Source organism: Triticum urartu, chromosome 4A (assembly GCF_056163025.1).
Source record: "Triticum urartu cultivar PI428250 chromosome 4A, HENAU_Tu73, whole genome shotgun sequence".
In the NCBI taxonomy this organism is placed as follows: Eukaryota; Viridiplantae; Streptophyta; class Magnoliopsida; order Poales; family Poaceae; genus Triticum; species Triticum urartu.
In genome coordinates this window covers 273,732,015-273,747,021 of record NC_141876.1, presented here as the reverse complement: position 1 = coordinate 273,747,021, position 15,007 = coordinate 273,732,015, and positions in this window count along the sequence as shown.

The following is a 15,007-nucleotide window of genomic DNA, read 5'->3' as shown; positions in this document are numbered from 1 at the left end:
CGACTACGAACGTGCGAGACGTCGCGCCTTAGCAATCGCTAAACCAACTTCCGAGGGGTTATTGACCACGCCGGAGCACGATCAACCTGACCACGAGGGCCTGTTTCCTGCGAGCAAACGAAGAACAAGCAAGAAACTGAGATTGCAATCGGGATATTGCGAATATAAGATGAAAGCTTTATTGATCAAGGTGGGGTTCTGTGACGTCTTGGTCTGGTCGTTGGACACAAACGAAGTACGAGAAGTTGCAGCTCAAGTTTATATGCATTATCATTTATTTTCTCTAAAACCTTAAAAGGACCATCAGCACGTGGCATTAGCTTTGATTTGCGCAGATTAGGAAATCTATCTTTACGCAAATGTAACCAAACAAGATCTCCAGGTGCAAACACAACATGTTTTCTACCCTTATCTCCAGCAAGTTTATATTTAGCATTCATACGCTCAATGTTTTCCTTAGTTAACTCATGCATTTTTAAAATCAATTCAGAACGTTCTTTAGCATCAAAATTAACCTTCTCCGAAGATGGAAGAGGCAACAAATCAATAGGTGCACGAGGTAGGAAACCATACACAATTTCAAAAGGGCACATCTTAGTAGTAGAATGCAATGAACGATTATAAGCAAATTCAATATGAGGCAAGCATTCTTCCCACATTTTCTTGTTATTCTTCAAAACAGCCCTAAGCATAGTAGACAATGTTCTATTGACTACTTCAGTTTGTCCATCAGTTTGGGGGTGCAAGTAGTACTAAAAAGCAGCTTAGTCCCCAACTTAGCCCATAAACATCTCCAAAAGTGGCTAAGAAATTTAGTATCACGATCTGAAACAATAGTATTTGGCACACCATGTAAGCAAATAATTTCACGAAAGAACAAATCAGCAACATTAACAGCATCATCGCTTTTATGACATGGTATAAAGTGTGCCATTTTCGAGAACCTATCCACGACAACAAATATGCTATCCCTCCCCTTCTTTGTTCTAGGTAAACCTAAAACAAAGTCCATAGATATATCCTCCCAAGGAACACTAGGTACAGGCAAAGGCATATATAAACCATGAGGATTGAGTCGTGACTTAGCTCTTTGACATGTAGTGCAGCGAGCAACAAAACGCTCAACATCCCGTCTCATCTTTGGCCAAAAGAAATGTGTAGCAAGTATATCCTCCGTCTTCTTGACGCCAAAGTGTCCCATTAATCCTCCTCCATGCGCCTCCTGCAACAACAAAAGACGAACGGAGCTAGCTGGAATGCATAGCTTGTTAGCACGAAACACAAATCCATCGTTAAGAACGAACTTGTTCCAAGTTCTCCCTTCCTTACAATTCTGCAATACATCTTTAAATTCAGCATCATTAACATATTGATCCTTGATGGTCTCCAAACCAAATATTTTAAAGTCAAGTTGTGAAAGCATAGTATAACGACGAGACAAGGCATCAGCAATAACATTTTCTTTACCCTTCTTGTGTTTAATCACATAAGGGAAAGTCTCAATGAATTCAACCCATTTAGCATGTCGACGGTTCAGTTTTGCTTTACTTTTAATGTGTTTCAAAGATTCATGATCAGAATGTATAACAAATTCCTTGGGCCATAAATAATGTTGCCATGTTTCTAAGGTCCGAACAAGAGCATATAATTCTTTATCATAAGTAGAATAGTTCAGACTAGGCCCACTCAATTTTTCAGAAAAGTATGCAACAGGTTTTCCATCTTGTAATAACACACCTCCTAATCCAATTCCACTAGCATCACATTCAAGCTCAAAAGTCTTATTGAAATTAGGAAGTTGGAGTAAAGGAGCATGTGTCAACTTATCTTTCAATACCGTGAAGGCTTCTTCCTGTGCGGTACCCCAAACAAAAGGTACATCCTTCTTTGTAAGCTCGTTGAGAGGTGCAGCAATGGTGCTGAAATCTCTCACAAAACGCCTATAAAAACCAGCGAGGCCAAGGAAACTCCTCACTTGTGTGACCGTTTTGGGCTGCGGCCAACTCTCAATAGCTTCAATCTTGGCTTTATCAACTTCAATTCCCTGTGGAGTAACAACATAGCCAAGAAAAGATACTCGGTCGGTGCAAAAGGTGCACTTTCCAAGGTTACCAAACAAACGTGCATCACGTAGAGCAATAAAAACAGCACGTAAATGTTCCAAATGTTCCCCCAAAGATTTGCTATAAATCAATATGTCATCAAAGTAAACTACCACAAATCGTCCAATGAAAGCACGTAAAACTTCGTTCATTAACCTCATGAAAGTACTAGGTGCATTAGTTAACCCAAAAGGCATGACTAACCACTCATATAATCCAAACTTAGTTTTAAATGCTGTTTTCCATTCATCTCCCAATTTCATACGAATTTGATGGTAACCACTACGCAAATCAACTTTGGAGAATATTGTAGAGCCACTCAATTCATCAAGCATATCATCTAGCCTAGGAATAGGATGACGATAACGAATAGTAATATTATTAATGTCTCTACAATCAACGCACATACGTGGCGTACCATCCTTTTTCGGCACTAAAATGATAGGAACAGCACAAGGACTAAGGGATTCGCGTATATAACCTTTGTCGAGCAGTTCTTGTACTTGACGCATAATCTCCTTCGTCTCCTCTGGATTGGTACAGTATGGTGCCCGGTTGGGTAATGATGCACCGGGAATTAAGTCAATTTGATGCTCAATCCCGCGAATAGGTGGTAATCCCGGTGGCACGTCTTGTGGAAAGACGTCGGCGAACTCCTGCAAAATGTTAGTGACAGCAGGAGGCAAAGAGGAAGGCACGTCCTCGAATGAAAATAATGCCTCTTTGCACACAAAAGCATAGCAAACAGATTTGCTAAAATCTAGATCATCAATATCAGATTTGGTGGCAAGTAAACATGCACTTTTCAATTTAATTTCAGAAGCAACACTAGATTGTTTATTATTAGTAGGCTGCATTTGTTGCTCAAATTCTTTTGCCACAATCTGATTTTCACTCTTAGTTTTCTCCTGTTTTGCTTTATTAGCTCTATTAATATCATCTTTCAAAATGGAATCAGGAGTCATAGGAAGCAAAGTAATATTTTTATCCTTATGAACAAGAGTATACTGATTGTTTCTACCATGGTGAATAGAATTTTTATCAAATTGCCATGGTCTACCAAGTAATAAGGAACATGCTTGCATCGGTACCACATCACAATCAACATAATCAGCATATGTAGAGATACTAAAATGCACACGAACAGTACGTGTTACCTTAACCTTGCCGCTGTTGTTGAACCATTGGATGTAGTAAGGATGTGGATGTGGTCTTGTGGTGAGAGATAGCTTCTCCACCATCTCGATGCTAGCCAAGTTGTTGCAACTCCCTCCATCTATGATCACGCGAACAGAACGTTCCTTCACAACTCCCTTTGTATGGAACAAATTATGCCTCTGATTTTGCTCAGCTTGTGTAACCTGCACACTCAAAACACGTTGAGCAACTAAACATTCATACCTGTCAGCATCTTCAGGAGCCATGTATTGCGTCTCATGATCAGAATCGTCTCCACCGTGTTCGTCACGTGTAATAAGAGCCAAAGTCTCCTCATCATAGTCACTAGCGGACTCATACCCACCATCCTCAGTAACAATCATCACACGCTTAGATGGGCATTCTCTCGCATAATGACCTCCACCCTTGCAACGTCGACAAATAATATCATGTGTTTGCCCTGTTGATGCCATGGATGAAGAAGAGCTCTTTGCAGGCCCAGAAGGTGTGCTCTTGGCAGATAGTGGTGATTGTGCCTGCTTTATTGTATCACGGTTGGAGGTGGCAGCCGACGGAGGCGCCGGTGAAGCAGAACGTGTGGAAGTAGATGATGCACGTGGTGTCCATGAAGAAGGTCGACCTGCAGAAAAGTTAGTCCGCGCCAATGCCTGTCGATCCTGCACTTCACGTTCAGCTTTACAAGCAAGATGGAATAAACGAGTGATATTAGTATACTCCTTATACTCTAGAATCGTCTGAATCTCTCTATTTAATCCACCCATAAAACGTGCAAGCATAGCTTCATTCTCCTCAACAATACCACATCTAATCATGCCAGTTTGTAATTCCTGATAATATTCTTCTACAGAATTTTTTCCCTGTCTTAAGCGTTGCAATTTTTGAAGTAATTCACGTTGATAATATGGTGGAACCCAACGAGTACGCATAGCAGTTTTCAAAGCAGCCCAAGTAGCAGGAATGGGATATAATCTACAATGCTCAGACCACCAAACACATGCAAAACTAGTGAATGCACAAACAGCAGCAGGAACACGTCTCTCCTCGGGATATTGTAAACATGTAAATCGTTGTTCAGTTTCTAACTCCCAAGTAAGATATATATCAGGAACATATCTACCCTCAAATGGTGGAATATTCAATTTTAGTTTAGGGAGATGGTCATGATCTCGTACCTGAGGGTGAGCCCTACCATTGCCATTATTTGCATGTGGACGACCTGATGGTTGCTGTGCTGGTGGTGGCACGTAGTTCTGATTTTGATCAACCTCATCCTCGTAATCGCCAGCAAAATCATCCTCCTCCGCATCAGCAGCAGGAGCCACAGAAGTAGCAACAGCAGCACCAACAGTTTGGCCAGGTGCAAGAGGGAGACGGCTCGCTCGGCGGAGGGCTGTTTCACGATGTGTAGGTAGTCGTCGTTGTTGTTGTTGTAGAGGTGCGTTAGGTGCAGCCGGTGGTGGTGGTGGAAGACGCGCGAGCAATTCATTAAACCTGTCATCGAGCTTTGTTTCGAACGTCTTCTCCATGTCATCTATCTTCTCCATGGCCTCTTCAAATCTGTTTAGCACATCCTGCACCTGTCCATTCATCATTTGCTGAAATTTATCATGCAACTCCTGATTCGTCATGTTCTCCCAGTCAGTCTCGTCGGCTTGTGATCCTGCCATGGTTAGCAACAATAGAAAACACACAAGAATATGATCCTACAGAATACTAACAAGAGGTGGTGGTGGCGGGTGTCACAAATCCGTCAAGCAAATCTCAAATTCTTACCAGTTCTTACCCAGCAGCAGGCGGTGATCGGCAACCGTTGTAGTCAAAACTCTCAAAAGCTTGGATAGAGCGATTGCCAGGGAGAGTCAAACGCACGACGTAGAGGTATGTGGAGCTGGGAAGGCTTATAGTATGGTAGCAAAAAGGGTCAGCAATAATCAATTCAGAGATGCAAAGTTGAATAAACGCTCAACGACGGTACTGTGCTGGTCCTAGGCTAGACCGTGCTAGAGACGCGAGCCTAGAACACTAACAAAATCACGGCGCTGCACGTAAATAAGGGAAAAGCACACTCTGGAACTTTTTTTTTCCGCTTTTTTTTGCGCTCCCTTTTTTTTGTGCTCCTCTTTTTTTTTTGCGAAAAATTACTATAATGGCGAGTGTCTCAAAACTCTTCCCTCGTCAAACTGATAGGATGGGCACGAAAAAAATTTTTTCACTTTTTTTTTCGGAAATCACGGCAGCGACGACGAAAAAGTGCGACAAAAAGTCACTATGATGGCACGTGGCTCAAAAGACTCAGAAAAGCCTAAAAATAGGATAGGGAAAAAATATTTTTGCCCGTGAAAATTTTGGCCTAAAAACTGCCCGGGGGTCTCCAGACTCTTTTTTTTTTTCCGAGACCTACGCAGGCAAGGAAACACGAATCGGAATTGAGATTGATCTCAAGAACAAACCTAATATGAGAAGAACTCGGATTGGTGGTGGATATATGGTTGTGGTATATGGCAGCGGTGGTGGTATATGGTAGCGGTGGTGGTATATGGATAGAGATTGATGGTGGTATATGGATACGGATTGGTAGTGGTATATGGATAAGGATTCAGAGCGGTGGCGGATAAGCAAAAGTGATAGATGGGCGATGATGATGGTGCGGCGGCGGCGTGACAACTTATGACCAGAACTCGAAACTCTAAAAGACTAGACTCTAAGACCAGCAACTTGACACGACGATGCAACCGCAAATTCAACAAAGCAAAAACCCTAAAAAGATTGTGCAAAGGCTCAGATTGGTTCGGATATGATGAACTAACCCTAATTTTTTGTGTGTGGCTTTTTCGTGGACTATAGGTATGAAGAACAGACTCGATCTAATCTACGAAAAACTGTAAAATCTCACCGAGCAACCTGGAAATCTGATACCACTTGATAGAGGCAAAGGTGTCCCGATGTTTCGATGAGATGGTGGCTATCGTTTTCTGTGGGAGTCGACCTTGACGATCCGACTACGAACGTGCGAGACGTCGCGCCTTAGCAATCGCTAAACCAACTTCCGAGGGGTTATTGACCACGCCGGAGCACGATCAACCTGACCACGAGGGCCTGTTTCATGCGAGCAAACGAAGAACAAGCAAGAAACTGAGATTGCAATCTGGATATTGCGAATATAAGATGAAAGCTTTATTGATCAAGGTGGGGTTCTGTGACGTCTTGGTCTGGTCGTTGGACACAAACGAAGTACGCGAAGTTGCAGCTATGGCAAACTTTTAATCTAAACAAAACCCAAAGTCTATACGATGCCCTAAGGGCTGTATATATGGAGAAAGAGAGGGGAATTTCGTGGCCCTTGAGGGTGGGGTCCGAAACCAACCCTAACTCTTGTTTCCCCACACATACGGACTCTAAAAATAGCCTATACTTAAGTATTTCGAAATTACATGGGCCTGGCCCATTAATAAGGTGACGCAGCACCTAGAATAGCCTATGGACGAATATTATGAAGTGGCATCTTGTATATTTCGTCCATGGCTTCATGCACTCCTTATGGCGGCTTCAAAGTCCTGAAATCATCACTTGTAACTCCGTTCTTGATCCCCTTGCGCATGCCATCAACTTCATGCGTGTTCTTGCTCCAATGTTCATCCTTCTCCAAGCTAGGCCCTTCATTTGAAAGCAAAACAAATGTATCCAATTTAGGCAGCATCATAATCTCATGAACATTAGAATCATTACCAAGAAACGAAAGTACCTGGTAATTTAATTGGCGTGCGCGAGCTCTAGTAATTGGTCCAGTATATGTAACAGTAGGGGCTGTGGGTGTAACAATGGTATTGATGTCCTCATCAGGTTCCCTGAATACGATGATACAACAATGGGGGAAGAAGCTAAGCCGGTAATGCGGGAAGAAGCTGAGCCAGCAATGCGGGAAGAAGCTGAAGAAGAGGCATAAGATGAGCCCGTTGATGATCTAGGTCGGGCCATTGCCGATGCAAAGAGAAACTGCGCAAGTGATTTGGAGAAGAAGAAGTTGCAGCGCATGTTAGAGGATCACAAAAAATTGTTGTACCCGAATTGCGTAGGTGACAAGAAAAAGCTGGGCAGCACACTGGAATTGCTGCAATGGAAGGCAGAGAATGGTGTATCTGACAAGGGATTTGGTAAGTTGCTAGTAATGATAAAGGATATGCTTCCAAAGGACAACGAATTGCCCGAGAGTACGTACGAAGCAAAGAAGGTTGTCTGCCCTCTAGGGTTAGAGGTGCAGAAGATACATGCATGCCCTAATGATTGCATCCTCTACCGCGGTGAGTACGAGGATTTGAACGCTTGCCCGGTATGTGGTGCATTGCGCTATAAGATCAGCCGCGATGACCCTGGTGATGTCGAGGGCGAGCGCCCCAGGAAGAAGATTCCTGCCAAGGTGATGTGGTATGCTCCTATAATACCACGGTTGAAACGTTTGTTCCAAAACAAAGAGCATGCCGAGGCGATGCGATGGCACAGAGAAGACCGTAAGAAAGACGGAAAGTTGAGAGTACCCGCTGACGGGTCGCAGTGGAGAAAAATCGAAATAAAGTACGGGAAGGAGTTTGCAGATGACGCAAGGAGCGTATGGTTTGGTCTAAGCACAGATGGCATTAATCCTTTTGGGGAGCAGAGCAGCAACCATAGCACCTGGCCTGTGACTCTATGTTTGTATAACCTTCCTCCTTGGTTGTGCATGAAGCGGAAGTTCATTATGATGCCAGTGCTCATCCAAGGCCCTAAGCAACCCGACAACGACATTGATGTGTACCTAAGGCCATTAGTTGAAGAACTCTTACAACTATGGAATGGAACAAGTGTACGTGCGTGGGATGAGCACATGGGGGAAGAATTTGACCTAAAGGCGTTGCTATTCGTGACCATCAATGATTAGCCTGCTCTCAGTAACCTTTCAGGACAGACAAACAAGGGATACCGTGCATGCACGCACTGTTTGGACGATACCAACAGTATATATTTGGCTAATTGTAAGAAGAATGTGTACCTGGGACATCGTCGATTTCTTCTGAGCAGGCATCCCGTAAGAAAGGAAGGCAAGCATTGCAAAGGTGAGGCGGATCACTGGACGAAGCCTCGCCACCGTACTGGTCCTGATGTACATGATATGGTCAAGGATTTAAAGGTGGTCTTTGGAAAGGGTCCTGGTGGACAACCTGTTCCGAATGACGCTGACGGACGCGCACCCATGTGGAAGAAGAAGTCTATATTTTGGGACCTGCCCTATTGGAAAGACCTAGAGGTCCGCTCCGCAATCGACGTGATGCACGTGACGAAGAATCTTTGTGTGACCCTGCTTGGCTTCTTGGGCGTGTACTGGAAGACAAAAGATACACCTGAGGCACGAGAGGACCAGCAACGTATGCACGGAAAAGACGGCATACATCGGGGTCATGCAAGCTACGCTCTTACCAAAGAAGAGAAGGAAATCTTCTTTGAATGCCTGCTCAGTATTAAGGTACCGTCTAGCTTCTCGTCGAATATAAAGGGAATAATAAACATGGCAGAGAAAAAGTTCTAGAACCTAAAGTCTCATGACTGCCACGTGATTATGACGCAACTGCTTCCGGTTGCATTGAGGGGGCTTCTACCGGAAAACGTTCGATTAGCCATTGTGAAGCTATGTGCATTTCTCAATGCAATCTCTCAGAAGGTAATCGATCCAGAAATCATACCAAGGTTAGAAAATGATTTGGTGCAATGTCTTGTCAGTTTCGAGTTGGTGTTCCCACCATCCTTCTTCAACATCATGACGCACGTCCTAGTTCACCTATGCGAAGAGATTAACATTTTGGGTCCTGTATTTCTACACAATATGTTCCCCTTTGAGAGGTTCATGGGAGTCTTAAAGAAATATGTTCATAACCGTGCTAGGCCAGAAGGAAGCATCTCCAAGGGCCGTCAAAATGAGGAGGTCATTGAGTTTTGTATTGACTTTATTCCTGACCTTAAGCCGATTGGTGTTCCTGAATCACGGCATAAGGGCAGACTGGATGGAAAAGACACGCTAGGAGGGGAACAAATAATATGTATGGACGGACATTCTCTCACTGAAGCACACTACACAGTTCTACAGAATTCCGCCTTGGTGGCTCCGTATATGGATGAACACAAGAATTTGCTATGCTCCAAACACCCGGAGCGGTCTGATGACTGGATTACACGTGAACAAACCAGGAGTTTCGCCAGCTGGTTGCAGACACGTACCATGCATGACACCTCTATTGAAGATGACCTGTACTTGCTGTCCCAGTTACCATCTTCGAATATAATGACTTTCAAAGGGTACGAGATAAATGGTAATACATTTTACACGATCGCCCAAGATAAGAAGAGCACCAACCAAAACAGTGGTGTCCTCTTTGATGCAGAAACCAAGACGGGAAAGGAAACATATTATGGTTATATACAGGACATATGGGAACTTGACTATTGACGTGGTTTGAAGGTCCCGTTGTTTCGGTGCAAATGGGTCAATATGACACGAGGCGGGGTAACGGAAGACCCGCAGTACGGAATGACAACAGTGGATCTCAACAATCTTGCGTATGCAGACGAACCATTCGTCCTAGCCAATGATGTGGCACAGGTTTTCTATGTGAAGGACATGTCTACCAAGCCAAGAAAAAGAAAAGATAAGGAAGCAAATGCATCGTACGATGAGCCAAAGCGGCACATAGTTCTTTCTGGGAAGAGAAACATCGTGGGAGTGGATGACAAGACAGACAAGTCAGAAGATTATGAAAAGTTTGATGAAATTTCTCCATTCACAGTGAATATTGACCCGAGCATCCCGTTAAATGATGAAGATTTTCCATGGTTACGGCGCAAAGGGACACACGCGAAGAAAAAGTTTCACACCCAAAGATCTGGGATGTGATCGGCTTCACTATCATCACTTTCTTCTGTGTTTCACACCGAGAAGGGAATCTCTGTAATAGTTAGGGTAGTTAATTATGTGTTTTGGCATTTGAAACGCGAAGAAATTTTATGTGCAAACAAATTCTTTGATGCCTTTACTGATTTTTAAAGTTAAGTTATTCACAAACTAGTGATTCACACTAATTTCAAATAATTCAAAATTTAAACTATTCAAATCTGAAAACTACGGGCACTAACAGAAAGTTTGTAATTTTTTGTACCTAAAGCAAAAATATTCACAAAGAAACTCTAAATACACAAAAAAACAACTCAAAAATAAATAAAGTAAGAAAAATAAAAAGCCCGCCTACTAGGCCAGAGCGGCCTGCATACGACTAGAAACCCAACCTGTTGTTGGGCCAGGATGCAGGCCCGCAAAGGCCCAGTAGGCCAACAGGGCAGCACAGAACATGTAGGCCCAGTAGGCCTGCTTTGGAGAGGAGCTCGAGAGAGCTACCGCACGGGGGTTTATAAACCAGTGCGGTCGCCCCTCGGCTAGCGAGGTGGGACTAAACTTGTGCACCGCACCTGCGCCAGCGCACCCCCTTTAGTACCGGTTCGTGGCACCAACCGGTACTAAAGGGGGGCCTTTAGTACCGGTTGGAGCCACCAACCGGTACTAAAGGGGGTGCGGTTCCCGCCGCTTGGCCTGGCCAAAACAGGCCTTTAGTACCGGTTGGTGGCTACAACCGGTACTAAAGGTGCCTTCTGTATATACAACACTTACAAAAATTTCATTCTTCCTCTGTTTCTTCCTCTGTTTCCCCATTGAAACACCGCCCGCGCGCCCCGATCGATCGACGCCGTCGCCGCCCCCATCCCCGTCGCCGCCCCCGTCCCCGTCGCCGCCCTCGTCTCCGTCGCCGCCCCGGGCCCGTCCCCGTCGCGTCGTCCCCGCGTCGCCGCCCCCGGCCGTCGCCTCGCCGTCGTCGTCGCCCCGCTGTGAGCTCTCCCCCTCTAACCCCTCTCCCTCGCCCCCGGCGGCCACCATGGGCGCCGCCCCTCCCCGAGCCTATACACATACACACAAGCATGATGAACACACACACACACGTACATATGTATGAATTAATGCATGTATATATGTATGAATGAATGTATATAGTATATACGTATTTTGTATGTTTAATTAGTTTAGATTTTTGTATGTTTAATTAGTTTAGATTTTTTAGATTATTATTTTTTCACTAGTATATATGTATGAATGCATGTTAGATGGATATAATTAGTGTTTAATTAGTATGGAAATTTTTTATATAATGTTGTTTTTCAGTTTTTTAATGGATGTATAAAAGTTGTGTTTTCTGTTTTTAGTGTTAGATGCTTAATTAGTATGAAATAGCATATAGAATTTTGACGTATGCAATGATAGCATAATTAGTGTTATATAGAAATGTTAGAAATTTTAGTTATGAAAATCCAATCATTAAAAAAATGTTACTTTTTGTGGGTATATAGCTAGTATTTGTTCTCGACGATGCCCGGCCCGCATCCTCGCCGTTGACCCGTCCGCGACGACGTCCGATGACCCATGTCTGGGACTGGGCTCCGCCGGGCTGGCACTGGGAGGTGCTGCCTGGAGGGGCGCGCCGCTTGATGAGGAACCCGGCCCCGGGTCCCGTCGTCGACCCTGATCTCGTTTGGTGGCGTTCACGTGGGCCAGTTTTGGTGCGGAGGGAGCCGGCCCCGCCGGAGGTGGTACGTCACCGTGTCAGGGAGGAGGACGAGCACATCCATCGCTACATGGTTGCGTTAGAGGGCGGCAGGTTCTCCAATACCTGGCAGTTTCTTCAGGGATCTCACTTCAGCTATGATCCTATGAGGGTTCCTTCTCTTTGGGTGTCCACCGCCCGCGCCGCAGGAACCGCGAGTGTCTTAGATTCTTCTGTAGTATTCGATCTTTAATTAGCTACCTAGCCAGTGATGTACTATTCAATATTATATATTATCCGAGATGACGTATTCGAGATTATATCTATTATTTGAGACGATGTATTCGAGATTATATCTATTATTCGAGACGATGTATTCGAGATTATATCTATTATTCGAGACGATGTAATTTGAATACTAAATTGTTTTATATTTCTTTTGGCATAGTTAAATAAAAGCTATGGCGGACAATACCGACAGAGAGGGAGAACAGACCATGTTCGATATAATACGCGGGCCAGATGATGATCAGAATGAAGAAGATTATGACGGCTCCGAATTTCTAAACAACACCGGAGAGGGTGATATGATATTCGATCGCGACGACCGAATTGATGAAGTCATGACCGGCGAGGTATATATATTGATATAAGCAGGCATCTGGTGATCATCACATGTTTTAAATGAGTTGAAGATATATTGAGGAATCAATCTTTCTTCTTTCAGCCATCCGGATCGAGCAAATCTTCAGGCAAGAGGACGAAATGAGGCCGAAAAAAAAGTTGAAGGAGGGCGTAAAGTATAATATCGAGGCAATCAAACCTAATGGCGAACCATTAGCGTCTAAGAAGATTGCAGACAAGTTCGTTCGTCAGTGCGGAGTTCTTGTGAAGGACCAACTCCCGATCTCCCTTCAAGAATGGAGAGAGCCAGCAAAGCCACGTCCAGATCTTACTTTTGTCGACGACAGACAAAAAAGTCTGCTTTGGGATACTCTCATGGAACATTTCACCCTACCAGATCATTTCACAAAAGCAGATGTGCAGAAAGTCAAGGACGCTGCTCTTAGGAAGATGGCGGTTGCATTCAAGAACCACAAGAATCATGAATGGGACAAGTACTTCAAGGGAGGAAGGAAGACTCCAGTATTCGAGGGAACACTAGAGAATCAAAGTGCTCATTGGGACGATTTCGTGAAATTCAAGGATTCAGAATTAGCTAAGGAACGGTCGAGAATAAACAAGAAGAATGCTGAAAAAAAGGATAAGTTCCATAAGCTGGGGCCAGGTGGCTACACGGTGCAATGCCTAAGTGGGATAAGTCTGAGAAAGAGATGGAGGATGCAGGTGTCACTCTGGTTACTAAGAGCTGGCCCCCCCAGGTGCAGGACTTGGTTCTATGCGCATGGGGGGGGGGAGTTGGACCCGAAGACAGGCAAAGTTTCGACGAAGGCATGTCTGAACGGAGCCGACGATAATATACTTGTTGCAATAGAAGAGGCTCGAACGGGGGTGTTGCAGCCCAACAGAGAGAACGACGAGCTTATGCATGCCCTGGGAAATCCTGAACACCCGGGAAGAACACGAGGCAAGGGCACTATTCCGTGGTATGAGGGGTTTTCGGACTGGAACACCGACTACATAACCCGTGCGAGAAGGAAGATTGCCGAGGAGAAGCAGAGGAAGATGGAGGAGGAGAAGAGGAAGCTGGACTATGAACGCCTTCAAGGCCTAGAATCAGCGCACGCGGACTTGGTAGTCAAATTCCAGCGGCAGCAGGAGCAGATCGACTCACTTAGCCAGCAAAGGGGGTCTCAGCAGTTGCAGCAGCTAGCGGATGATCCAGCATTGGATACCACCGCCCCATCCATGCCGAGAAGCAGCGTGGGTTCCGCCCCATTTGATGCAATGCTGGATAGATACCCGGTGGATGACATCGCGGAGAACACTAACTGCGAGCTACACTTCAAAATTAAGAACATATCCTTGAAGGTGGCGGACGGCGGTTCTTATACAAATTCCCCCGATGCAACCTTCCATTGCAACCCGATTCCAGCAGGCTATGCTCGTGTTGTGGTTGATGAGGTGGTGGACCAATATTCGGGGCTAGAGCTTGACATTCCTGGAGGTGACGAGGAGCACACACTCGGAGATGCCAAACATCGTATCATCCTATGGAGAAAGGATTGCATCATCTTTCGAAGGCCACCGACACCGCGTCACCCGACTCCTCGTCAAAGTCCGCCACCGAGTCAGCAGACTCCCGCTCCTCCAAGTCCACCAACGCGTGAGGCCACTCCTCCTCCTCCAAGTCCGGCAAAGTGTCAGGCCACTCCTCCTCCAAGTCCGACACAACGTCAGACGTCCACTCCTCCTCCAAGTCCGGCACAACCTCAGGCCACTCCTCCTCCAAGTCCGGCACAGCTTCAGGCCACTCCTCCTCGTCCAACTCAGCCCCGTCAGCCGTCTCCGCCGCCTCAGAAATCGCAGAAGAGACACCCCGCAGCTATGGTGCGTAGCGGTACGAGTCGAGGTCATAGTACAGGAAGTACAGGCGGAGGCAAGCGATATAAATATGGTCCAAACCTCACTACTCCTCTTCCTGAGAGGGCTTACGACAGGACCGAGGAGCAAACCAATGCCATAGTGCGGGCAGAAGTCGACGCCCATTTTGGAAAGAAACCGCCACCGCCGCCAAGGGATAAAGTGCCTGTGGAAGTAGTTGACCACTTCATTCGTATGGCTCAACCACCAGCTCCTAAGCCTGTTGACACAGACTATGAGCCCCACATCAGGAGGTTACATTGACAACATCTATAGAAGGAGGCGAGCTCGAGCTCGAGCAAACAACAAGCAGCTGTCAAAAAATGCGGGAAAACCGTTGCCCAGCTGGGAGAACAGGCGGCGCAATTGATCCCCCCGTTTGTTGTGCTGCCAACAACACGTGACAGTACGCGCGCCCAATATTATTGTGGGCAAACAATTTACGTTCCCGAGGTGGGCGATGTGGTAATAACCCAGGAGCATATAATGCAGGCTGAAACTCTCAACATCACTGTTGGATAACTCCTCGAGATCGAGGACATGCCTGTGCTTACAGAGGAGGAAATAAAACGG